The 27,709-nt window shown below is 47.8% G+C and overlaps 1 protein-coding gene across 5 annotated transcripts in view; it reads left to right on the top strand.

The window, feature by feature from the left end:
- LOC146797866 (RNA-binding protein 6-like) overlaps positions 1-27,709 on the top strand; it is a 1,129,330-nt gene that overhangs the window by 962,333 nt on the left and 139,288 nt on the right. The gene's annotated exons all lie outside the window — the stretch shown is intronic.

The raw sequence follows: 27,709 nt of genomic DNA, 5'->3' as shown, positions 1-27,709 counted from the left end.
GAAATGGCGCGATCGAAGTGGTGTCATAACTACAGAAGGGCAGGGGGTTCTACTCAAGGTTCTTCCTTATACAGAAGAAATCGGGAGAATGGCGTCCCATTTTGGATTTGCGAGCCCTGAACAAATACATAAAGACACAAACTTTCCGTATGTTGTCCCTACAAGAAGTCCTTCCTTTTCTCTCTCAAGGAGAATTCTTGACAACACTAGATCTACAAGACGCTTATTTTCACCTTCCCATATTACCACGACACAGAAAATTCCTCAGATTCAGGGTGGCCGGACGAGATTTTCAATTCAAGGTCCTGCCATTCGGCCTTCGTTCTGCTCCCCGAGTGTTCACAAAAGTCCTTGCACCGTTGGCAGCTTACCTTCGCCTTCAGGGAGTTCAAATCTTTCCCTACTTAGACGACTGCTTTCTAAAGGCGAAGTCTTTCGAACTAGCGTCCAAACAAACTCTGTTTTGCAGATCCCTTTTCCAATCTCTGGGCCTCACACTGAACTTAGAAAAATCTCAGTTGCACCCAGCTCAAAACAGATTGTTCTTTGGAGCCATTCTGGATACCACTCTAGGAAAAGCTTTTGTGTCGCACGAACGACGACAACGTCTTCGCGATCTAGCGGCCTCTATCCATCTAAAAGAGTTTGTTTCTGTCCGACAGTTGAAATCTTTCCTAGGGATGTTGTCGTCCTGCATTCCTCTAGTCCCTCTCTGCTGCCTGAAGATGAGACCTGTCCAAGAAGAACTGGACAAGCAATGGGCTCAGGTCTCGGACACTTTCAACGACTTAGTCAGAGTCACCCATCGCTTAAAAAGAGCTCTTTTGTGGTGGACTCACGAAGATCATGTCTCCGCGGGGCGTCCTTTTCTAGCGGACACTCCACAGTTTACCCTCACCACCGACGCATCTCTCGAGGGTTGGGGCGCCCACTTGCAGGGCCTAACTGTGAAGGGCAAGTGGTCTGTTCATCAAAAGACGAGACACATCAACCTGTTAGAATTACTGGCCATCTTTCTGGCTTTAAAAGCTTTCAGAACCATCATTCACGGAAGCACGGTATTGATCCGGACGGACAACACAACGTGCATGCACTATATCAACATGCAAGGAGGCACGAGGTCCGTTCTGTTGTCCCTTCAGGCTCAAAAGATTTGGGATTGGGCGATTCAACATCACATTGCCCTCACAGCAGTACATGTTCCGGGAGCGTCCAACATTCTGGCGGATTCCCTAAGCAGATCCTCCACGACCAATCACGAATGGGAATTGCACCAACCCATTCTGGATCACATATTCCAGCTATGGGGTCCCCCAAATCTGGATCTTTTTGCAACCTATCTGAACCGGAAATGCCAGTTCTACGCAAGTTGGCTTCCCCAACCAAAGTCATGCGGGAATGCCTTTTTGATGAACTGGTCCACAATTTATGCTTACGCCTTTCCACCAATTCCTCTAGTCCCCAAGGTTCTACGGAAAATGAGGAAAGAACCCTGTCGGCTCATCCTAATAGCCCCCCGATGGCCTCGACAAATATGGTTCACGGAGCTGCTGCTACTGTCTCAGTGCGAACCAATCATGCTTCGTCCTCTTCCGAATCTTTTGACCATGGAACACGGTCAAATTTGTCATCCCGATCCTGCGTCTCTACACTTAGCGGCTTGGAACCTGAGTACTTTGAATTTGTGAATTTGGACATCCCTTTGGAGTGCAGAGAAGTCTTAGCAAAGGCTAGAGCTCCTTCTACTGTAAAAACTTATAAGCTCAAATGGAAACGATTTTGTTCATGGTGCAGTGATGCCAAAATTCATCCTATTCATTCCTAGCCAGAGCAACTTGTACCTTTCTTTTTGCACCTAGCAAAATCAGGCCTTTCATATGCTACCCTTAAAGTCTTTTTAGCGGCAATCTCACGATTCCGTTAAGATGGCTCTAACTCCCTTTACTCGTCAAGAGTAATGCAACAATTCTTCAAAGGACTTTTTCGGATGTTTCCTCCGATACGTCGGCCTCCTCCTCCTTGGCATTTAAACATTGTATTGGCGCAGCTCATGAAATCGCCATTCGAGCCAATCCATAAGGTCAGCCTCAAACATGTCACGTGGAAGACTTCTCTTCTCCTAGCTCTTACATCCTCACGCCGGGTCAGTGACTTGCAAGCATTTACCATTAACCCACCTTTTCTTCAATTTACTAATGACTAATGTCCTGCTTCGCACCAATCCGGCCTATATCCCTAAAGTGCCATCTGATTTCCACCTCAATCAGCCGGTTGTTTTAAAAACATTTTTTTAAAACATTTTTTCCTAATCCTCAAACTTTTGCAGAAAAGTCACTTCATTCTTTGGATGTCAAGAGATGTCTCAAATTTTATCTTCAGAGAACTGCTGCCATTCGTAAAAATGACCAACTCTTTGTCGCCTACGGACGCATGCGACAAGGTCATCCTGTCACCAAACAATCTATAGCACGTTGGATATCCTCTGCTATTACCTTTTGCCATCAACAAGCAGGAAAACCTCTCGATGCTGCTGTGAAAGCGCACTCCACAAGGAAGGTTTCTTCTTCTACTGCGCTTTTTGCTGGAGTCCCTCTTCAATCCATCTGTAGAGCGGCGACATGGTCCAGCAGACACACCTTTACGAGACACTACTGTCTGGATGCTGCAGACAACACGGACACAACCGTGGGACAAGCAGTAATCTTTTTAAATAAGGTGAGCCTCTGATGCTTCCCTCCTCCTGCATACAAGGTACTTTTATTTATTATGTATAATATATTATCTACTGGCGATCGCCAGTAGATGGTTATAGTTAGGACCGTGTTTCCATAGGAAATCTGAAAATTCTATTTTTAATAACTTTGGTGCCGGTTGACGAATCCTCGCGAATTTTTCAAAATAGGTGGGGCGCTCTGCTCCGCTCCTACCCTGAAAGTCTCGGGGTGATTAGTCCATAGGGACCTTCAGTCCAAGGTACAGCCCGAACGGCTGAACAGAATTATTTGAAATTTGGCAAAGAGAGAATCCTCAGGTCAGGGATGTGCCTTTTGAATATCTGGAGTCAATCTGTTCAGTAGTTCCTGAGAAAATTTCAGTTAAAAGTACATATATATCTAAAGGCGCGCACGTGCGCGTACGGTAAGCATACCGTACGCGCACGCTGCCGTGTGCGAGCGTAATTCTGATTGGTGGTTACATGACAGTAAACATTCCAGTCGGTCGAAATCAGGAAGTGTCGGCCGCCATTTTGTCTCTCGCAGTCTGAGGCAGTGAAAAACAAAGGTGGAGAATGTGAAAAGGGGGCAGGGTGGACAGTTCCTGACCCCCTAGCCTTTGTCAGGGGGTCACTTTCAATTGGCATTGAAAGCCTTTATACCTTCCATCCAGGGAAAGCTGGTTCAAGTGTTCACAAACAACACCACCGCCATGTGGTACTGCAACAAACAGGGCGGACGGGGGTTAGGGACTCTTTGTCAAGAGGCCCTGCATCTCTGGATATGGCTGGAACAGCAGGGCATATCCCTGGGTGTTCAACATCTGGTAGGCTCTCTGAATGCCAGAGGGGACAAACTCAGCCACAAATGCCTCGCAGATTACGAATGGTGTCTTCATTTGGAGGTGATGCAGTCTCTTTCAGCAGTGGGGAGATTGTTGGTTAGACCTGTTTGCCTCTGACTAGAACGTGCAATTCCAGCAGTTCTGCTCACTGGAGTTTCCAAGGCGGCTCTTGCCCAGGCATGCTTTTCATCTCGAGTGGAGCTTAAGCTTCCTGTACGCATTTCTGTCCATAGTTCGCAAGAAGGTCAGGAAAACTGAGCACAAGCCATCCTTGTGGCTCCGGATTGGGCACTGAGAGTCTGGTATCCCGAGCTGTTGAGGATGGTCAATGGTCCTCCGATCAGGCTGCTTCTTCGGGAGGATCTTCTGTGCCAACAGCAGGGGAGAGTTCTTTTCCAGAACCTGTCAACAGTCCGCCTTCTTTTGTTTGAGATTGAGCAGCAACAGTTGACAGCTTTCAACCTTCCTCTCGAAGTCTGTAATGTTAGCTTGTCAACCAGGCATCCCTCCACCAAGACGATTTACTCCTTCACTGGGGACAATTTGTGGCATGGTGTAGAAAAAGACAAACCAGTCCCCTTTCTGCCCCACTTCTCAGCTTCTCCTTTTCATCCTTTTCCTTGCACAACAGGGCTCTGCTCTGGGCTGTCTGAAGGGCTCTCTGCTATTTTAGCTTTTCTGCGATTGCCTGAACTGCCATCCCTCATCAAATCCCTTATTGTAAATAGGTTTCTGAAAGTTTTACAACATTTGTTTCCACCGTCTCCCTTTATTATGCCCCAGTGGGACCTCAATTTTGTCCTCACTTTCCTTATGTGTGCTCCCTATGAGCCCCTGCACAATTATCCACTCAGGCTTCTTACCATCAGGATGGCCTTTCTTGTGTATATAACTTCTGCCCGGAGGGTCCGTGAGCGTCGGGCCTTGTCATCCAAGCCTCCTTATCTAAATATCTACTCCTAAAAACTCAATTCTTCGTACCAGAGCTTCCTTTCTCCCAAAAGTGATCACTCCATTTCACGTTGGCCAATCCATCACTCTGCCTACTTTTCTATGCTCCGCCTCATCCTTCCAAGGAAGAGGAGTGACTTCACCATCTGGACCTAAAAAGAGTGTTCATAGCTATTCTTGCGAGGCCCTACAAGCGTTTATTTCCACAAATATGGCACTCAAGAAGCCTATTGGCCGAACAAACAACAAATTGTATAACTTTGAGTACAAATCAACAAAAGGACCCCTAAAGTTAGCAGTTTTTGAGTGTAGCCAACCTGGGATAGCTCTGGCACGATGCAGATATAAGGCTGCGCTCGCTAGTGCCAAGCAAGATTTTGCTGATAAAAATTGCCAAGATCTATTATTAGCATCCAGGTGCAATGATAATTGCTCTTTTTGGAACATCATTGCACATGGAAGCTTGGAAAGTACTACAACCCCTAGCTACCATATCTAGCCGGAGTTAATTTATAGTCCTCACTAAATTGCCATCTATGGTATCAGTCGTGGATCTGTAAATTTGTATCCTGAGGTATTTAAATGTAGTGGGTTCCACCCTGAAGTGTAACTGACCGAATTGCAGGTGAGTTCTTTCGTATGTGTCAGAAAAAGAGTATGCCACAGATTTCATGGCATTAAGGTGGAGCCCGGATATGTTGCCAAATCGCAAGAATATCGAAGCTATGGGGTGCATATCCATGCCAAGATATTTAAAATACAGCAGCATGTCATCTGCATAAAGTGAAACTGAATAGATGACTGCTTGGAGCGAGATGCCATAGGGGGACATGATATCACGCAACTGTTGCGCCAGGGTTTCCAGCGCCAGCACAAATAATAGGGGTGACAAGGGGCAACCCTGGCGAGTCCCTCGTTCAATATATGATGTAGGTGAGATAGTTGCCCCTGTCTTGGCTTGGGTGGTGGGATTCGTATATAATAATTGAATCCATTTACAATATTCAGGGGGTATTCCAAACTTTGTGAGGACTGTGAGCTTATAGGACCAACTCAGCGTGTTGAATGCTTGCCGTATATCCAAAGACAAACATCCTGCTAGTGCCTCTGTTGCAGCATGCACTAGAGCGTGCAGCCGACGGATATTTAGAGATGTTCTACGCTTGGGAATAAAACCACATTGGTCTGCGTGTACCAAGTGCGTAGGCTTTCCTGTTTTCAGTTTCTATTTTTGGTAAATTCTGGTGGGGTTTTTTCAGTGTTTTCAAGTGATTTCAATACCTTAAAAAAACAGTTGTTATCAGTGGTTACACATTTTCGCGCCACTAAAAACAATAGAAAAAAGTGTTTTCCCGGTGTTTATGGAATGTTTTACTATTATTATTGCTTGCTTTCTGCAGAGATAGAACATGGTATATAGACAGTGTACGTTTAGTGTATATGCACTGACATAGCTTTCTGTGCCAATTCTGGTGCACTTGAAGATTGTGATTCTCAGGGACGGTTCTGCAATATTTGCGTTGAGCTGGGCGCTTATGCCCTCAGAGTTATTTAAGCTGTCAAAAATGAAGCAACACTTTTGAAACTATGGAGGAAATTTCCCTTTACTGAAGGGATCTAGAACTTGTACAGAGTACCACAGTGAGGTTTCATTGACTTCAAATGCCATTGGTGGTGAAGGGACATTTCTATGCATCATTGCAAGCCATTTCTCATACACTGTAAATAAACGTTCCTGAATTGCTCTTCAACATTGCTTTGCTTACCAAGTGGCAAGCACTCTAACATGGAACATGTTGCAGTGCCAAAGTCAGTAAAGGTGTCTCCCAGCCTACTCTCAAGGAGATGTTTCACATCTGCACCAATTATGCTGAACACTTGGCAGACAAGGGTTTTTTCCGACTTTATTTTTTTTTTATTATGTCCACTACAGCAGTTGTATTTTCCTGTAAAAATATAAGAATGTAGTAGAGTGTACTTTTTTCACATCACTATCAATATGCGACCAAAGGTCCTCACATTTCTTGCCTTTGGCATCTTCACTCAGCACAAATTTTGTAAACGGTTGCCACATGGATAATATAGCATTCATAGTCCCTTGGACTGAGAACCATCAGCTAAGGGACACAGTTTGGATGACTCTTTCTTTGATGCCACACAAAGCACGAAATGATAAATATTTGCGTTTTAGTTCCTGTGAATAAGAAAACAGTGCACCAGAATGGACTAAAAAGTCAAAAGCATCCCTCATTAACTCTGAAGATTGTATAGATGCTTTCAGCATACCATCTAACAAGTGGCAGGATCTCCTACGCAGAATCACTTCAGCTCTGGTATCAATTTTGACAGGTCATCACACAACTTTTTCATATATGTAGCTGAATCACAGCAAATACAAACAATATCACGCCAATCTTTGTTGACCTTGGAAAGAACCTTTTTTGCAGAGCATTCCAAGTGACACTGCATTCCATGTTTTCCAAAAGTTTGGTGTTGTGTTTTCACCACTATCTCGGATGCTTGGTGATAGCGCTCTATATACATATACTTGTCACTATACCTTGCATTGAATGTTTAAAGCCTGAGGTGTTGGCAATTCACCTACAATCAATACTGACCCATTAGAAACTGTGGACCGATGTATTAAGGGTTTTTACCCATTCTCTGTGGGTAAATGTGATGACACATATTAGGAAAGATTCTTATGAAACCAGCCATTTTACCGATCAGTGAAAGAATCAAACACAGCAAAAATACCAAATATGATTTTGACATTTCCTGATACTCTACAGTTTATAAAATAATTAAACAAGACCTAAAACATGTTTCTAAACCCTGCATCTTTAGACCAAAGACCACAAAACTGAAAAAAGCAGAAAGGAAGAAGAAACAATATTTTAGTGGCACCCATAAACAACAAAACTTAAGCCGAATAATGTTAGCCCAGTCTTTCTTACTAATAGCTTGTACAACAAAGCTACATTGTATTGACCGCTTCAGGAAGAAAAACAATGACCTTTTCACTCTTTTTCTTTGAATGGCATTTACTTTGTGTTTGTGCAGGTGTTTCTTCAGTGTTTATATGTTTTCACTGGTGAGGGCTATTTCTCTTTCAGTGGGGTTTTATCAGTTATTATAGGTTTAAACCTAACACCCCACAGCCTACAAGTGCGGTAACAGGGGGAAGTAATCTATTCGACAAAATTTTACTTAGGACTTTATATTCTGTGTTGAGTATTGACAACGGTCGATAAGATGTCATGTCAGAAGGAGCCTTAGCAGGCTTCAACAGGGAGGTAACTATTGCTTCTCTGGTAGTAGGGGGTAGCGTGCCTTCTGTGAACGAAGTGGCATATAATTGTGACAACTTCGGGTACAAAAGGTCTATATATGTAGAGTAAAATTCAATAGGCAGACCATCTGATCCTAGGGTCTTGTTTCGCGCTAATGCTTTTATCGCAAGTCGGATTTCTGCAGTATTATTTGGAGCCGCCAGTAGTTTGGCGGTCGAGTCCGGGACTGTGGGAAGAGTGATTCCATCAAGGAATTGCGTGAGCGCAGTAGGGTCGTCGAGGGGAGGAGCCCTGTAAAGAGCCATATAATGTTCCTGAAAAGCTTTAATTATATCAATTTGAGAGGTAACCAGTGTATGGTTTGTATTATATATTGCAAGAGTAGGAGTAGGAATCAATGGAGATGCAATCAGTCGCGCCAGCAGCGTCCCTGCTCTGTCTGCCTTGACATGAGTACTTAACGTGTAAGCCTGGAAGTCAATGGTTCGCAATTGTTCCAGTAATTCCGCGTACCGGATTCAAGCATCCTGCAAGCGTTCAGCCTCCGACACCCCCACCCGGGCTGCTGTTTCCAAGGCCTGTAATTTACCTTCTAATTCAGTCAAATCTCTCACCACTTCTCGTCTGATCACAACTAAATGACCCATGGAGACTCCCCTTATTGTTATCTTGAAGGCCTCCCACTCAATTGATCTAGTCGTGGCCGTGCCCTAATTTTCGGCAAAGTATGTTACAATGGTATCGGCTAATTTGGCACGGAATTCCTGGTCTTCTAAAGTGAAAGGTTGTAGTCGCCACGTAGGTATGGGCGTAGGGACCCGTCCCGAATGTAACATCAGCTCAATGGGACAGTGATGAGAGATGGGTTTTCCCAAGAAAGTGCTCTGATGAACAGCAGAAGAGACAACCGAGGTACACAGAAAACTATCTAATCTGGTGTGTAGGTTGTGTGGATAAGAAAAGGAGTATTCCCGCATATTCGTGTGTTGGGATCACCAAACATCTAAAAGATTCTACCCGTGTGCCCATCGAGTTAGTGCAGCAGCTTGAGTTACCGCAGCTGTATTCGGCAAGGGAGGATGTGAACAGTCCCAATGTACATCAAATACTGCAGTCCCCTCCCAACAACCATGGGTACTGTACCCAATCAGAAAGGGCCTGAGATAATCGTGTTAAAAATGCTTCCGGGTCAACATTTGGGGCATTTGGATCAACACTACTTGCCTTCTATCCAGTGTCCCCCGAACCAAAACATATCTACCCTGGTCATCAATTTGAGACTCAGAGCAAAAGGGATTCCCGCACGTACCCATATTGCAGCCCCTCTAGAAAAGGCGGAGTGTGCAGTTGCGTAAAATTGACCCCTCCACCTCCTTTGTATTTTACTCGACTCAGCCGGCATAAGATGCGTCTCTTGAAGACAAACTATTTGGGCCTCGCGCCGATAAAGTTGGGCAACTATTCTATGTCTCTTTTGGACTGACCCCATCCCCCGAACACTCCAGGATATGACAGTATACAACTTAGTGACTGACGTCTTCAAGCATCAAGTAAAAGTATCTTCCCCCCCCCCCCTTTCCCCGAAGACCATTGTCAGAATATGTGGCAGAAATCAGAGCAATACCAACAAACCCCAATACTGGGTCCAATGATTGAACTTTGCCTGACCAAACTGTGCATAACAGAATTAACATGTTACACTAGAAACTCTTGCTTTCGCTTGTGGGGCAAGCTGCTCGTCCAGTAGCCTATCTTCTGAGAATACTAGACAAGTACGAACCTAGGCCGGGCCAGGCCGATAAGCTTCTGGTTGAAAACCCTTTTCTTTAACATAGATGCATAGTAGTAAAGCATTAAACATTGTGTAATAGAGGCTGCTTAATTACACAGCAATATGTGACTCAGTACAAGTTTTAAAGTGGATATGTGTTATCCCAGTGTGAAACAACAGTGCTTTGTTCAATGTTTTACAAGGTCAGCCCAAAGGGTCATGGCTATGCTGTGTGGATACAGATGGGAACAATGCAACACTACCCTCAGACTCCGAATCCTTGTGTGCCTCAACGGAGGGGCTGGTACTGATCGGCGGTCGTTGAACATGCAGCGTGTCAGCAATGTGTAGGGCTTCTTGCCTGCCCACCAGTACTTGCTGTGGAGGTGGGAGGAGACTTCCGTGCTTTGCGTAATCATGCCCTTTCTGCGGAGACGGGGTGTTCGTCGAGGCCGCGGTCGCGTGGAGTCCAAGTGCCTCTCCACCGCCGCATCGGGGAAATGTCTGTCCAGCCATTCCCACGCTCCTTCAGGGGTATCAAAGAACATGGAGCGTTGGTTATGATTAATCTTGAGGTTTGCCGGGAAAAGTAATGCAAATGCTGCTCGAACTCTGGCCTTGATGTCCATAAAGGAAAAACGCTTCAGTTGAACTGCCAAAGTGTAGTCCGGAAATATAGAGACTCTTGCGTTGTTGACCTGTAACAAGCCATGCTCCCTCGCAACCTGTAGCACGTGGTCCCGATCCATATAATTCAATATTCTCGCCAACATTGGACTGGGGTTGTACCCAGGTATAGCTCGGCGCGTGGGTACGTTCCACGGTAAAATGCAGGGAGAGAGAGGCCCGCGGGGGCTACCACCGACCTCAGCCATTCCTCAGTCTAGATCGTCGGGTTGGCTCCTTCTGTCCCCTCCTGCAGACCCACTATACGGAGGTTGTTGCGCCTCGCCCGCCCCTCCGCATAGTCAGCTCGGGCTTGCAGGGATTCGATCTGCTGACTCATCCGTTTCAACTGATCATCATGCTCTTTTACTTGGGGCCCCTACGTATCCAGTAGCTGTTTCGAGTTCTTGACTTTATCGGACAATTTTCGGTGGTCATCTTTAAGTAGGTTCAGTTCCATGGAGATTGTGCCCAATTGGCTTTCGATAGCAGCACGTGAGTCTCGAATTTCTGTCAAAATTCTGTCCAGTTTATCCCCAACGGGGGCTCCATCTGCCGAGTGCCAGTAGATGAGGATTCCGAGTGTGGTGAACGAGAGCCACCTCTGCCGGTCCTCAAGGTAGTCCGTGATTTTCCCCTGACCATGCCCCCGATAGACCAGGATACCAAACAGGCTCCGGCAGTAGCACTGCAAACCACTACCACCAGACACCCTAGACAGCCAGTTGCTTCAACTATAGGGGAAGGCCTGGTAGTCCCAGAGGAGTGGACATACTCGTTAATGTGCAATCAGCTGTCCGCGCCAGTCCCAGTGAAGAGAAGCTGACCAGTGCCTATGTGTGTGGCTGGCTTAGTAGATCACTCCTTGAGCTCCGGGTCAGGGGTCTAGCTTCCTCTGGATACAAGAGCAGGCTCTTCAGGCAGGACCAATAACTACCCGCTTATGAGGAAGCATGAGCCGGTAACCCAAACGCCTCCGCTGCCTCCTCAAAGCTTATACCTGTGGCGCCCAGTCTCTTCAGTATTGCATTAAAGGGGGGGGCCTCCTCTCTCATCCACCACCCTCTCCAACAGATCCAACCTGCTCAGTGGCAAATTTCCTCAAACCAGGCGATGCAGCAGCGATTCATCAGGTACTCCACTACAGGCCCACAGTGTGAACCGGGCCCAGCGAGTGGTCCACTTAGGTGTCCGGCAATTACCCTTGCTCTCCTGGATAATATTGGCCTGTAGAAGAGTGGGGAAGAATGATCTATTCCCTCAGGGTAGTCAGTGGCACTCAGCTCCACCCCTATGGCACGTTTCCAGCGTCCGTGGTCACCGTCTTCAGTCAACCGCCACACAATGCGAAGGGGGGGCAGGAATCATGCACCTCACCAGCAATTACGCAGATCTTGGCAACGTGCGCCGCAGTCCTCCGGGTGTTAGCACTGAGTGTAGTAGTCTGGGCCCAAGCCTGGGCCTCACGTGGCAGGGCAGGCCGTCTCATGCGCGTCACAGGCAGCTCTGCTGCAGTAAACCCCGCTGCAGCTGAACGCCACACCCAGCCTGTTGGCCCCAAGCTCCGTCAATCTGCGTCTCCGCCGCCAGGCAGGGCACAGAGCCCTGCCGATCCACAATAAGCAGCCAGCACGATCCTGCCGTGCTCCGACATGGATCGCCGTCTCCCCGGCCACACAGCTGTTACGGGGTAAGTATTAATTACAGGATTGGAACGGCCTGGCCAGGAGCTCGTCGGTTATGCGTCCGCCATGTTAGGTTGCAGGCCACGCCCCCAAACCCAAGGATGGTAAACCTCAAAACACCAGATACGATCGAAAAAAAACATCATGGGGCAGAGCCAAAAACGTAGGACTTGAAAGTCTCACAAGACTGCGTTGGCGACTAAGTACTCGGCAAATGAAGGGAAGTCAGTCTAAAGAACCCCACGGGTCCTAAAAGAGAGTCACCGATGATGGGCGCCGCTAGGAGAAATATTTTGACATCGAAATGCGATCGAGAGAAGGAGAGCATCACAGAAGACTTGGTGGAAGCGTCGGACCTGAAGAAAAGGGCATCAAAATCTCTTGACACCGAAGAGTGGGCCCGTGAAATCAAGAAAACGAAGAAATGAAGTCGAAATGGTGGTGATCCTGCAGAAAAAGAAAGTTTTTGAGACTTCAATGAAATAATATGAAATTCCCTCTAAACCTGCAGGGTAGAAGAGCGTGGAGGAGGAAGAGCACGGTGGCAGGAACTTGAACCTGACTTGTCCGAAGAAGCAGTCGACACATATCCCTCAAAGCTATCGCCACCAGACGAAGTATAATGGAGTGGTGAAGAGAGCAGCAGATAAGTACTGGGTACAGCTAGAAGAGGAGAGTACAGAAGTCTGGTTCCTCTTAGAGAATCTGCTATCATTCCAGAGCAAAAATCTGTACCTCTCTGTGCAGGCAAGCATTTTGGATCAAGGGAGGAAAGCTTTCAGAGAGCCAACATTATGCAAGACCGTAACACCAAGATTAGAGAAAAACCATAAACATCTCTCCAAGGACCTTGTTTACATCAAAGTGAATGCAGTGGCGGGTTCCATCATTGTGACAACTGCAAAGATGAGAGCAAATGTCCCAACATCCACTGGACCCCTGCCAGAGAAGAAAAGCAAGAGAGTTTAAATAGTAGGCTGAAATTTAGAGAGGGGGTCTGCAAATCAGTGGTGGTTTGCAAATCAAAACGCACATCCTCAACTGCTATGTTCGCAACCACGGGGAAGAGGTCGGAGAGCTCTTAAAACAAATCCCAGAACAATACCAACAACATGGTTGAAATTGGCGTGAAATACAGCAGACACAGCCAGTAGGCAGCTGTTACATCCATGATGAGACACGCCTGGCTACGGGTGTCTTGTTTTTTAAATGAAATTCAGGCGAGCATCATAAATGCGTCTTTTCAGGGGAGAACCTGTTTGGAGCTGGCCAACCTTCCAAATGGGCCATCTACTTCAGGACGCTCTCTTTCGGGAACAAATCAACGCCCAGGGTATTCACAAAATGCCTAGCCTCTGTAGCCACCGGCTGAAGGTAGAAGAGAATACATGTCTTCCTGTACCTACATGACTGACTGGTCAAAGCAAGCTCTTACTGTGCGAAAAAGATACCAGGACAGTCATGGACACACTTCATGGACTAGGATTCATGATCAACCTAAAAACGTCTTCAATGAAACCGGAGAGAGAAAGACTTTCATGGGAGCAAGAATAAACATTGTGGTGGCAAGAGCATTCCCCAGCCTCAAGAGTATTCAGTCAATCACAGACCGGGCTCGTTGATACCACAAGGGTCAGTCTTTAACAGTGAGAACTGTGGGGAGGGCTAAGAAATAGAGGGATATGAAGAGCAGTAGAAGCGATCCAAAACATCAATGTCCTGGAACCGAAGACAGCCTTATTGGCCCTAAATGCTTCAGACGCAGGTGAAGGGGGAAAAAGTGAAAATCCAGGCAAAAAACAAAACCATAATGTTCTATCTGAACAAGCAAGGAGGAACACGGTTGAATGTGCTGTCAAAGCTAGCCAAGGAGATCTGAAGAAGGGCCATTCAGAGAGGAATAACGTTGATTACAATACACCTACGAGGCGTAGAGAACGGACAAGCATCCATATCACCCAAATGGAAACTAAGCAAGCTAAGGCTTCAAGAGGCCTTCTGGCAGTCGGGCACCCCAGATATCCATCTATTTGCAACTCCAGAAAACACAAATGCCAAGACTTCACAACCAGGCACTCACACCACCACTCCCAGGGGAATGCCCTCTTGATGGACTGGTCAGGGAAATGTATGCATGCTTTTCCATTGATTCCCCTTGTACCTTTAGTTGTAAACAAGTGCAAACAGCCTCAGATTGCACTGATCCTAATTGCTATATGTTGAGCCGGACAGGTTCTTAGAACTGGTGGGAATTGCACAGGAAAATGTAATAAGACTACAGAAAAAGCTTCACTGGCTTCCCCCAGCACGGGATTCGTCATCCCTCTGGGGATCACATGCTCCCCGTCCCATCCCTGCGCGCCCGCGCCATTCGGTATCTTCCCAGCGCCCCCCTGGTCGTTCCGCCCCCAGCGCGACTCGCTCCCACCGATTCCATGGATGACCTAGCCCCCAAGGCCCATCTGCGCATCCTGTCCTGGAACGTGAATGGCCTGTTGGATAGGCTTAAGCACACCGCAGTCCTTAAATATGCCCAGCGCGCAGGGGTAGACGTGCTCATGCTTCAAGAAACCCACCTCCTCGGTGAGAGATGTCCCTTTCTGGCACGCTATCGGTTTGATCGGGTGTGGCACTCCGGGTTCTCACGCGGCTCCCGTGGGGTCGCCATCCTGCTGCGCCGCTCCCTCCCCTTTGTCCTTAAACAGGCAACCCATGACCCTCACGGAATGGGGATTGCCGTCTGCGGCACACTCAAGGGTAGGCCGATCAGCTTCCTGTCGCTCTATGCGCCACCCTCCGGGCTGTCGCAGGCTTTATCTCACGCTGCGTCTCTGCTGGCAACCTTCCCTCTGGGTACTGCTATTCTTGGAGGAGATTTCAATGCCGTCTCGGCCCCTCAGCTGGACTCGTCAGGACCGATTTCAGACTCCCGTGCCGCGCGAGCAAGGCAGCTGGCGGGTTGGGCAGAGGCTCAGGGCTTATGCCACGCATGGAGGACTTGGCATCCACACACACGTCAATACACCCACACTTCGGCCGCCCATCACTCCCATGCACGTATTGATGCGATCTTCGTCCCCCCCGCCGATTGCGTGGGCATCCAAGATGTCCGTATCCTCCCCAGAGGGATCTCAGATCACTCTCCGGTCCTCCTGAGTCTGGGCCCTCCACCCCGTACGGCCCGTCAGATGTGGCGCTTTAATGCTTGGTTCCTCCAGGATAAGACACTTCGTAAGGAACCGAGCTGACCCAGTACTACTGTAACAACGAGGGTTCGGTCTCCTCAGCGGGCACCCTTTGGGAGGCCTGCAAGGCAACCATTAGAGGCGCTGCCAAGGCGCACGTGGTACGGCAATGCCGGATGCAACTGCAGCAGCTCACCGCCTGTGAGGCCCGGGCGCTGCGACTGGAGCAATCTCTCTCTGAGCTCGGAGACCCAGCCGGGACTCAGCAGCTGCGGCTCCTTCGCGATGAAATTCGTCAACGATCACTTGGCGCGGCCAAGCTTCTCTGGCAGTCTTCGCTAGCGAGAGTGTACGGATAGGGCGATAAGAATGGCGCATTGCTACATCGCCTGGCCACTTATCCCAGGACATCGCGCATCGTTCCAGCGATTGCCGACTCCGGCGTGCTCCAGTCCTCTTCCGTGGCGATGGCGGAAGCATTCGCCCAGTTTTACTCTCAGCTTTACCAGGCCCGAGCACCGGACCTTTCCCTGGCCACTCTGCTCGCGACCAGTAACGTACGACTCAACCGGCTTAGGCCGGGAGACTGGGAGAGCCTGGAGGCACCCATTTCCCTTGAAGAAATTGGGGAAGCGATAGGGCGTACGTCCGCTGGGAAGACCCCGGGACCAGACGGCTTCCCTCAGGAATTCTATGCCACCTATAAAGATAGCCTGGTCCCGAGGTTGCGAGATCTCTTTGTAGAGGCGATTAAGAACGGCTCATTCCCCCCGGAAGCCGACATAGCCACGATTGTGGTTCTGCCCAAGTCTACGCCGGCTTACCGGCCGATCTCTCTTATTAACACCGACATCAAGCTTTACGCGGCTGTCCTGGCCCAACGGCTCTGGCCCTTTTTATCGAGCCTGGTCCACCCGGACCAATGGGGTTTTATGCCTGATCGGGGCACTCGCCATTGCCTACGCCGCCTCCACGTGGCCCTGGCTCACCGCCACCGTTTAACCCCATATTTCGCTCTCCTGCTCGCCGATTTCGAAAAAGCTTTCGACTCGGTTGGGTGGGCCTACTTGTTTGACGTCCTGACCCACATGAGTTTCGGCCCTAAGTTCTTGGGAATGGTACGGGTCCTCTACGCACGTCCCCGCGCCAGGGTATTGGTCAACAGGGTGCTGTCGGGGCCATTTCGGATCGGCCGGGGGACACGGCAGGGGTGCCCGCTGTCGCCCCTTCTCTTCGCGCTCGCGATGGAACCCCTTGCTGCCCTGATCAGAACTGACCCTTTCTTTCAGGGATGGGAGTGGCCGGGCCTGGAGGCTGACAAAATCGCCCTCTACGTGGACGACATCCTGCTGTACCTTGGAAATCCGGTGCGCTCCGGACCTCGCGCAATGTACATCTTGGGCCGCTTTGGCCGAGCATTCGGCCTGTATTTAAACTTGCGGAAATCGGTCCTGGTGCCTTTGCACCCCTCCCGGGAATGTTTCGAATGGCAGGATACTATTCCCCTCCGCCGGTTGTCCTTTAAATATCTGGGCATCTGGGTCTCCCTTCTCCCGGAACTGAGCTGGGCGCTTAACGTGACCCCCCTGGTTAAGAAGGCCAAGGCGGACCTGGCGAGATGGCAATCGCTCACCCTCAATCCCTTGGGGAGGGTGGCCCTCTACAAAATGATGATTCTTCCACGGTTCCTGTATGTGCTGCAAAACACTCCCCTATCATTTCCAAGACCTTGGTTTTGTGCGCTTGACGGGATGGCGACAAGATTTCTTTGGGGTGGTGGGAGGCCGCGGTTGGCTCTATCGTTATGCCGCCTGCCCACCTTTGATGGGGGTTTGGGCATGTCCAATCTCTACCTCTACTACCTGGCCACCCGCCTCCTGATCATCCACGACTGGTTTGGTGGGGGATGGTCCGACCCGGCCTACAGGGTGGAATTAGGGGACCTAGGTTTCTCCTGTATTCAAGACCGCCTGTACGGCGCCCCCATCCCCGCCTCCTGCCCGGATATTACTAAAGCAATATTCCTGGCCTGGCGAACGGCGCTCCGCCACACCCGATGGACCGGGAAGCTGACCCTCGCCACCCCCCTATGGCATGGGACATGGTTGCGGGAGGTTACGGAACTAGAGGGCTTTAAATCGTGGGATCTACTCGGCATTTCCCAGCTGGGAGATGTCTGGCGGGGGGGACGTATGTGCTCATATCCAGAGCTGCAGGTGCGCTTCTCCCTCCACTCATCCCAATTTTATAAATACCTTCAAGTACGCCATGCCATACGCACTTACACCCCACTGGACATTAGGCTGCCGGATCACAGCCCCCCGGAGGCTCACGTCATGATGGGTAACCTGGGGAGGGGAGGCATTTCCAGGATCTACCGTTCCCTCATCAACTGCACCCCCACATCCCTGGAGGGCCTTAAGGAACGATGGGAGGGGTGGGTGGGTCCCCTGCATGAGGCCGACTGGCGGGATGCCCTTATGGCCCCCAGACTGGTGACGGCTTCCGCCAAACTGCGGCTTATCCAAATTTACTACCTGCACAACGCTTATCTCACACCGGCTCGACTACACCGTTCGGGCCTCTCCGCTGACGCAGCTTGTCCCCGTTGTGGCTCTGAGCCGGCCGACTTCATTCACATGGTGTGGTCTTGCCCGGAACTGGGGGGGTACTGGAGGAGCATAGAAACCGAACTCACGGAGGTCCGAGGGTGGGAGGTGCCACATGACCCTAGACACACCCTACTAGGCATCACTGACGGCCTGGATGGCACACGCCCAGAGAAGTTATTCCTCATGACGGCCTTAATGGTAGCGAAGCGTGACATTGCAGCGGCATGGAAGCAGCCGCAGCCGCCTAGCTTGGCCAAGTGGAGCACCGGGGTGGACTGGTGTGCGACACAGGAACAAACTCTTTATCAGGCAAGGGGCTGGCCCAAGAAATACCGAAGGAAATGACTGGGCAACATACCATAAACGTTCTGTATAGAAGAAGGGGAGGGACGGGGGGGTGTTTCGGGGGGAGGGCGGGACTATGGTGCGTTTTCATGCTGTGTTGCTGTATGGTGGTGGTTCGAAGGGCTCAAAAGTTTTTTCATGTTGTACAAACCAAAAACAATAAAAACTTGTTTATCAAAAAAAGACTACAGAAAAAGCACAGCCTACTCTTTCATACAAGGAGGCAAGGTACATCACCCGGACGTAAGTGGCCTGAGTCTAGCAGCCTGGCTCCTGAGGACATAGGGTTGAGACACTTGAACCTTCCAAAATGATCCATAGACAATCTGAAGTAAGGAAGAAGGTCAAGTACAAGGAAATGCTACATGGCAAAATGGCAGATGTATGTCCTGTGGTGTAGCGACAAGAGACTGTTCCTCAGTAGAACTGAAGAGAGAGACAGCGGTGGTCAGATACCTTACCTATCTGCTAGACAGAAGCCTGACGTATGTCTCATTAAAGGTACACTTGGTGGCAATAGTAACCTGCACACAAGGCCACATTAGTAGAAGTGTCTTCGTTTTATACTGGTTATCAAAAGGTTCTTAGGAGGAGTAAAAAGAATAATAGTTCCACCCAGATTCGCTCCAGCACGAATGTGGAACCTCAATCTGTTGCTACCGCAATTAATGAGGCCACCCTTTGAACCGCTACATAAGGCAGAACTACAGTTCCTAACCTATAAGACAACCTTCCTAATCACATCACCGCACAGGGTAAGCAAACTGCAAGCACTGACCACCGAAGAACCCTACCTGCATATACACAAGGACAGAGTAACCATGAAGACTAACCTACGCGTCCTCCCAAAGATCAAATCACAAGCAATACAGTTGCAGGGCTTCTTACAATACCTAAAACCACAACGAGAGAACTCTGCACACGCTGGATATGCGCAGGGCTGTGATGTATTACTTAGAAAGGACAAAGGAGGTCAGAAAGGGAAACCAGCTCTTCGCATAATTTGCAAACTGAAAGGCTCACTAGTAACAAAAGGCACCATTGCAAGGTGGATAGTACAAATGCTCCCAACTGTTTTACCATAGGGCAGGCACACGCTTGAAGACAAGACCCAAAGCGCATTCCACAAGATAAAAAGGAGCCAACATTGGCTTCCTACCAAACGTGCCCATAACCGACATATGTATGACAGTCACATGGTCATCAGTCCACACCTTCACAAGAAACTATTGCGTGGACATCCACATAAACAAAGGCGCAAGTTGGACAGTGAATACGGAAACATCTGTTCACAAGCTCAACCTCATTGCAACACCGCCCCAAGATTCATGCTGCAAAACAAAATGGTTACTTACCAGTGGGACTGGTATTGCAGCTTGAAGAATTTTCTGGATCCATATGCGACCCTCCACCTCCTCAGGAAATGAGGTAAGACAAAGAGAGGAAGATACTGCTATACCAAAATAAAAGCCTAACAAACAGAAAGGAAGTCAAGAAGGACAAGAAGAATTGCCAATGGAAAAAAGAATCTGAAGATGGAGACCACACACAGAGGCCTCCGAGATGCACATCTGACATCGTAGGAGGACAACCATAGCACCAAATGGCTACAGATGACAACTATTTGCAAAAAAAGGGAGAAAACGGTGAATAACAAGAAGTTTCTGGACCCCTGGCAGAATAATGCACAGCATGTGAATCCAGAAACTTAGCTGCGAAACTACTCCTACTGGTTAGTAACCACTTTGTTTTTCATCTGTAGACTGTAGTCATATGAGAATGACCCTGTCTGATAAGTGATATGGAGTATACACCAGTACAGTTTTACCCAAAGATGTAACACCAAGTTCCTTTTTATGGAGCACCATAGAGTGTCCAACCTCTGCCACCCTCAAGAGCATGAGAAAGCAGATTGTGGGGAGCAAAGCCTTCAAGAAAAAAAAATCATCATGGCATACTATAGGATGCAGTGCTGAGATGCCCCTGATGTACCAGACTTCTTTGCTCCCAAAGATCTCAAGGGCACCTTCGAAGAAGGTAAGAGGTTGTCAAGCATTTTGCCTGCCCAACAATGGGAAAGACTAGATGCTTCGTCATTTTCAGACTCTGATGTCTAAGGGGAGCAAAAGCAAGGGCCAAGGACAAATACCACGCCCAGAGCCCACATTCCTCAACCAACACCTAAGGACCTGTGAGAAAGTGCCATCTTTCTTGCATGGTAAGCCCCCACTTTTTGCTGAATTGCTGAATGAACTTTGACTGAGTGTGCCCTGGACTCCTGCCAATCAGGTGCCCAGGGCCTATGTTCCTACCCTAAAAACTAAAACCCAAATTGGGAAACACTGGCCACATGTCAGCCCCTGGTAAATGGTACCCTAGGTACCCAGGGCCTTGTGACCAGGGAAGGCCTCTAAGGGCTGCAGCACTTATTGTGCCACCCTTATAGGCCCTGTACCCTAACACAAACACACTACCCTTGCAGGCTGAGTGTCTGGGTACAGGACAAAGCAGAGAGTTGACATGGCACACATTCCTGTGTGCCATGCCCACAACATACACTGCCCTGGCATACATCAGCCACCCCTCTAGCTGTGTGCCCTATGCCAGTGGTGTGGGCACAGGAGAATGAGCCCTGTGCCCTTACAGTACCCAGGTCCATTCCTGGGCACTGTAAGTGCAGTGCTGCCATTTAAGAGTATATGGTGCTGGGAGATTGTCAACACGAACTCCACAGCATCATGATGGCTTCACTGAAGACTGAGGAGTTTGGTATCAAACTCCTCAGCACATTAAACCCGCACTGATGCCAGTGCAGGATTTAATGTACAATGCACGACAGAGGGCATCTTAGAGATGCCCCCTGAACCTAACCTACAATCCACGTCTGGTCTGAGGAGCTGCCTAGGCTGCCACACAGCAGACATGTTGCTGGACCCCTGGCTAGAGAGCCATCCACTCTCCTGGGCCTGCAGCAATGCACATCCTGGGCGAGGTGCTAGGTCTCCTCCCCCAGGATGGGCAAGGGGAAGCTTCAAAGGCATGCCGCCTTTGTTAGCTTCTCCAGGCCACTTGCTGTACCCAGCAACTGGCCCCTACCGGTTCTCAACCCCCACTCTGGCAGGAAGACTGGCCGGAAACCCCAAGGAAGGACAGGGGGTGTGCCAGCCTCTGCCAACCCCACCCCTCAGGTGGGGGAGGCGAAGTGAAGCACGTCCCCGGGCTCTCGCCATCTTGAAGATGGGGAGGCCTGCCCAATCAGGACTAGGCCACTGGCCCCCTCCCACAGGAGAGTGGCAGGATAGGGGGTGTACCCACCCCAGGGCAGGGACCCAGTGGTCCCTGCCCTTTACCTACCTGTAACGCCACTTAATTTAGTATTTAGGGGCACCCTGAACCTTCCTTCCTTAGATTCCAGATTCCGAAACAGCAAAGAAGATCAAGAAGAAAGAAGACCTGCAGTGCAGCTGCTAAGAAGAGGAAGAAACCAACTGCTTTGGCCCCAGCCCTACCGGCCTGTCGACCCTCGAACCTGCGCCTGCTAAATCCCAGTACCTCCTGTGGCCAGCAACCTCACAAAACCCGGAGGACCTTGCTACCTTGTGACTCTGAGCATCTGGGACTCCCAACAAGCAGTGGCTCTGCTCAAAGCAAGTATCTAACCCTTGACATCAGCCAGGAACCGCGAACCCTGCACACTCTGCACCTGCCAACCTGGCATGTGCTGGAGTGGACAAAGACCCCGAGGACCTCCCCCTGGCGACTGTGGCCCCAAATCCGGCACCCAAGGACCCACCTCGACGCTCCTGACGACGCCTGCAGCTTCAGAACCAGGGTCCCCCCAACCACGATCAACAGAGGGTAAGATTTCCCGACACCAAAAGGCACCCGGCGCCCTGCGGCCCCCTGTGCCCGACTCCTGGGTACCTACCTATCCTCCAACTACCCAACTTACCTCTCGAAGTGGTGGTCACACCTGAAGAATCTTCGTCCCGAGCTTGCAGCCTTTGTCCGTCCTTGAGCTTTCCCATTGCAATCCATTGAGCGCCCGAAGGCTCAAAAGCACCCTGCACCCAGCCGCCCGAGTGGCCCTGGCAGTGCAACTTCTACTCCTACCTACTTCCCCATTTGCCCTGAGCAAGTGACCAGGAGCCCAGCTCCCACAGCTGCGTGGCCTGCTAGTCAGCAGCCACCAACCAAGGCCCCCCTGCCTCCCATAGGATAACATTGGGCCTAACTCACTCTGCACCCGGCTGCCCCTGTACCGCTGAGGGTGTAACAACTGTAGTTACCTGACCCTGGGAGACTCCTGAGGCTATGCCCAGAACCTTAACTCTACCAGTCGAGTACTTACCCAAAAGCTGATAACTCACTTTTCTTCCATAGGGTAACATTGACTGGTTTCTTCTGAAATTTCTTTTAAGTGTGGAGTTTCTAAACTTTAAAATATTCACCTAAAATCAACCGAGTATCGAAAACGAAAATACTCACCTGCTATTAGGAGAGATCTCAGTGCTGGATCTTGGTGCCCAGCACTGACCTTAAAAGTACTCGCAACCGTACTTACCACTAACTCAATTTTCTTCCATAGGAAACCATTGACTGTTTTTCTGTGAAATTTCTTCTAAGTGTCGATTTTTACAAACTACAAATATTCTTTAAAAATCATACCAACTGTGAAAACGTAAGTACTTACCTGTTTTAGATAGATGTTCCAGTACTGAGCCTAGGAGCCCAGCAATGGATTACAAAAGTAACAAGAACATACTTCACCCGTAACTTGAATTCTCTTCCATAGGAAACCATTGACTGTTTTCCTGTGAAATTTCTTCCGTCGATTTTGCAAACTCATAAATACTCCTTAAAAATCGCCTGTATAACTTAAACGCACTTTCTCAACTGCTTACAGGTGGTACACTAGTGCTGGATCCAGGATCCAACACTGACCTAGAAAAAGTAACCATAACCCCACTTACCTGCTAAGTCAATTTCCTTCCATAGGATAACATTGGTAATTTGAACAGAAAAAGTTTCTAAGTGTCAACTTTTAAAATAGCAAAATATTGCATAAAAATCACAACAGTAACTAAAACGTTTTTACTCACTTGTTTCCAAGAACTGTCCTAGGACTGAATCTAGGATCCAGTCCTGGAGTTAGAAAAGTAATCCTGAAAGTAATCAATTGCATATAACTTAAAATTCCCATTGAGCTCAATGTATTATTGTGTTTGAAATTGTGGTGCCTATTGCAACAAACTGTAACTATTGCGTGCCAAGTCAATTGTCTTTTGCAAAGTATTTAACTAAAGCATCTCATTCTGAGAAAGTATATTTTGATACCTATAGTTGGTTCTAAAATAAAACAACCATATATTTTTATATACAAACCATTGGCCGAGAGTTCAGTTCTTGAGTGTGTGAGACCATTTGCTGACTGAGTGTGTAGAACAAATGCTTTACACTGTCCTCTGATACTGCCTTACTGCTCGACCAAGGTACCACTTTAGAGAGTAAGGTTATATCTAACTTTAGCCTCTGCCAAGCCTCTGGGGACTGTGGACTCTATACACACTGTACCTATTTGGGAACAGTATATATAGAGCCACTTTCCTACAGGCCCCTCTGGGATTTGATCTCGAAAACCATTTCACCAAGAAGCAGAGAACCACCTCCAAGGGACATGGGCATCGGGTTCCGAGACTGGGCTAGATAAGGCACCAACCTGCGGTTCTTAGCTTGGTTAGCAAGCAAAAAGGTTTTTAGCTCCAGATAATCCTCTTGGCACAGGCACTGAGCCTCGGCTCAATCCAACGCCAAGTCGGTTTTGAGAAAACAGCAGCCCACTTTGGAGCCGAAGTTGACACCTAAACTGGCTTTGAAAGTCCCCCTGAAGCCGGCACAAAAGAATCCCTCAACATCAAGATCGAGACGTCCCCAATGATTTAGTTGCCAGAGTTCCCTAATGGTAGGCTGCAGTAAATTTACATTCACCCATGCTCTGGGTAAAGCTTTGTTCTAAGGCTAAACACCACTTCATTATTAAGTGATGCCTATGGTGGCATGAAGGTCATCTATGACAATGCATAGATACTTATAGTACTTGAGTAGAAGGGGCATGGATCTCAAGTCCGTATAATCACTGCAAAGGCTGAGGTGCGGCCATGTATGGTACCAGCCAGGATGCAGCGGCTCATTATATAAAATCAGTGGCTACTTCTGCTAATTCGAGATTATAATCTTGGTTTGGAAATGTTGGTGCTGGTTAATGGATCAAAAGCACAGACACTTAAGCTTAGGTACATAAGTTTCAGAATAGACTAAAGTACCATAAGGGTATGTGCTACCATAATTCATTAAGAACCTGAGGCACGGAAAAAGTCTACAACCTTTCACATGGCATGTCTCAAAAGTATATTGCTACTCGTGTGGTTAGATACTCAATATGCAAATAACGATTATGTCTGACACTGGCAAGAGATTTTGATTTATATCAATTATTTTCCTATCTCTTTAAGATTTGGAACTGAAAGCTACAAATTGTACATTCAGTGCTTTTATATAATTTTGTTTCATCCAGCAGAAATGAAGAACAAGCTGCTCGGTATGCCTCCCTTTTTGCAATCCATACTTATAAATTGCACACAGTGGTCTGTTAGTCCTAACCTCTCAGATCTGTTTTTCTGGGGCCTTACTATACCATTAACTATTTTGAACTAAAAAATGTCATGCCATATGATTACATGTTGTCCATTTTCTGAGTGAGTGCAACCATTCATGAAAGCACACTTTTAAGTGTTACAGAGAAGAATGGTCACTTTCCTGTTGAAAATTATTTGTTGCAATTAAACCTAACTTTTTTTTTTCTTTTTACAACTATCTCCACTATGATAGAGGAAGAACGAGCAGTTATCCTCCCAGGCATAGTAGGCCTATATAGAGCAAAACATTTAAATTCACAGCGCAAAGGGTTCTGTCCTGGTGGAATTTAGAGTGAAAAGGGGAACTTTCTCTTAATTCCAGGAGTTGCTATCATATTTCTTTTTCCCTTCTTATCCACTTGATGAGTAAAAAGCTAAATATAGAGGTGTTTATCCTTCAGTTCAGTGAGTGTTATGCAGCGCCTTCTTACAGATAGGGTAGGAGTCATTCATTGATATTGAGAAGCGTTCAATCTCTTCATGGCATCCTCATTGATAGCCACAAGCACTTAATAGTCACGCCCATGTGCGAAAGCCTGTTGAACCATTTTTAAATGACATATATAATAAATATTTTCCTTCAGAAGAGCCAATGTTTTATATTGTTCTTTTTATTGACCTTTTTAAATAGACACAATAAAATAATGTACTTCATTACAACATTTCAGGGAAATATTTCTAAATGATGCATTAAGGTATAGCGTATTTAACCAATTTCAGTGACCTGCAATGTTGAACATTGAGTTGTTTAGTCTAATAGGCCAAGCCCCCAATCACTTCCAGCGTTTCTAATGGCATGCTTTTGCTTCCTGTAAAGGTATTTCAAATAATTTGAATTCATCTAACCCATGTTCCTATTTGGCAGTGCTAGGGGGATCTTACGCCCTTTTGAGTGATGTCTCCCTTTGCAAAGATAGGTCCCAGTCTTGGAATATATTTTAGTTTGTAGTCAGATCAGAATGTTCAACAGCACTGTTTGAAGTGTATGAGAGATGTCTCTGTTCAGTACTCTGGTGCAAGTGTGTTCAATCGTCCCCCAGAAACCTCAGTGATCTACAACTCCAGGCTGTATGAAATGGGTCCCCATGTTCAGTTTGACACCGGAGAGAGACACTTAAAGAGTCTGTGCGTACACACCATACTACACCCTGGTGTAATAAACTTGATGTGGATATTTAAAATGTGTCAGTCTAAATTTAGATGCAATTGCATTTGTGCTGGGTGGCATGAGTACCTCCCACCACTCTGTATCTTCCAGAGTGCCCATATATCCCCCCCATGCTTCCCTGAGGCAACAAAACTCATAGGGTGTGCTAACGATCTATGTATCTTGGAAATCATCTTTCCCTCCTCCATGGTGAGTTAAGCTTTAGGGGGGACTAACTTCCGGTGGTGGATCTATTTGGGCAATATAGGGAGATATCATATGTCACAATTGTAAATATTTATAGAATTGTGACTTCAGACTCCATTTTCCTCTTGAAGATCTGTAAATGATTCCAGTGTATTTTGTGATCACAGCTCTTAAAGGTATTATTGCTAGTCTGTCCCATTCCTCAAAATCTTTTAGGTCCGTCACCACAAGGATTAGCATGCATAACAGAAAGTTGGGTTTCTCTGGTGAACTTCCCTTGCCACTGTATTTGCTTCAGTGAATCTTTCCACACATTGAAAAGTGTTTTGGTCACCAGGGGTCCATCTCCTTGAGGTCTACCACCATTGAGGAAAATGTAGCATGGTAGACCTCTCTCTTAGGGCATGTAGCTCCGTCTTGTAGACAGAATCTACTTTGGGGCAGTACAACCTACCTTTCACCACCAGGGTGTGTGCTGCCCTATAGTAGGAAAGAAACTCGCCCATGCTTACTTTGCCCAAAACAATGATTTGTAGCACTTAGTTATGGAAACACTGTGTGTGTATTATGCCTTTGGAACGAACGTATTGTGGTAGTCAGCTTATTCAAAAACTAAAAAGGGACAGTAAAAGGCAAATTTTCATGTTTAGGATATATGCAAATATTGTTCTGCCCATACCTGGCTCATGATAATATCCCCAATTGGCATATTTAGTTTACTTATAAGTCCCTAGAAAAGTGGTATTAGATGTACACAGGTCCTGTAAAATAAATGCTACTAGTGGGCTAGCAGTACTGATTGTGCCACCCACTTAAGTAGCCCTTTAAACATGTATCAGGCCTGCCATTGTAGAGCCTGAGTGTGCAGTAAACCTGCCATTTCAACCTGGCAAAATAAACCTTTTGCCAGGCCCAGATCTTTCTTTTTAAACATGCAAGTCACCCCTAGGGTAAGCCCTGGACTGTTCAAAGGGCAGGGTGCATTTTTGAAAAAGTTAGGGCATATACTGTAAATGTTACATGTCCTGGTAATGAGAAACTCCTAAATCAGTGTTTCATTACTGCAAGACCTATTTCTCCCTTACGATAACATTGGAGTTACTTTGTTAGACCTTATAAGTGTAATTTCCAAATGGGAAGAGATCACCAGTTCATGTTTGGTGTTTTTGGAATTGTGGTGAAGAGCCCTATTTTATGGTAATGTTGAGTTTTTGACAACAGTTATAAAAATGCCACTTTTAGAAAGTTGGCATTTTTCTGCCCTTACCTTTTATGTGCTATAGTCTGGCCTGGGTCACATGACGCAGTGTAACTGACAGATTTTGTCAGTTCCTCCCGGACAGTGTAACAATAAAGGATTAGGTGCGCCTGGATGGGCCATCTCCTGGCTGGATGGGAGGGCGAAGCTAGGCACACCCCGACTTACACCTGAATAGGCTGTGTCCTGTCTCCACACAAAGCACCTTCAGAACCGCCGCTGCGCAGTGCATATTCTGCACAGGCCCTTGCAGCTCTCATCAACTGTAGCCTCGACGACAGACTCCACATCGCAGCGCCCCAGCTCTTTGGAACGACCGCATCGCCCCGACTGCGC

The sequence above is a fragment of the Triturus cristatus genome, chromosome 9 (genome assembly GCF_964204655.1).
Source record: "Triturus cristatus chromosome 9, aTriCri1.1, whole genome shotgun sequence".
In the NCBI taxonomy this organism is placed as follows: domain Eukaryota; kingdom Metazoa; phylum Chordata; class Amphibia; order Caudata; family Salamandridae; genus Triturus; species Triturus cristatus.
This window is presented reverse-complemented; position numbering and strand designations above follow the sequence as displayed.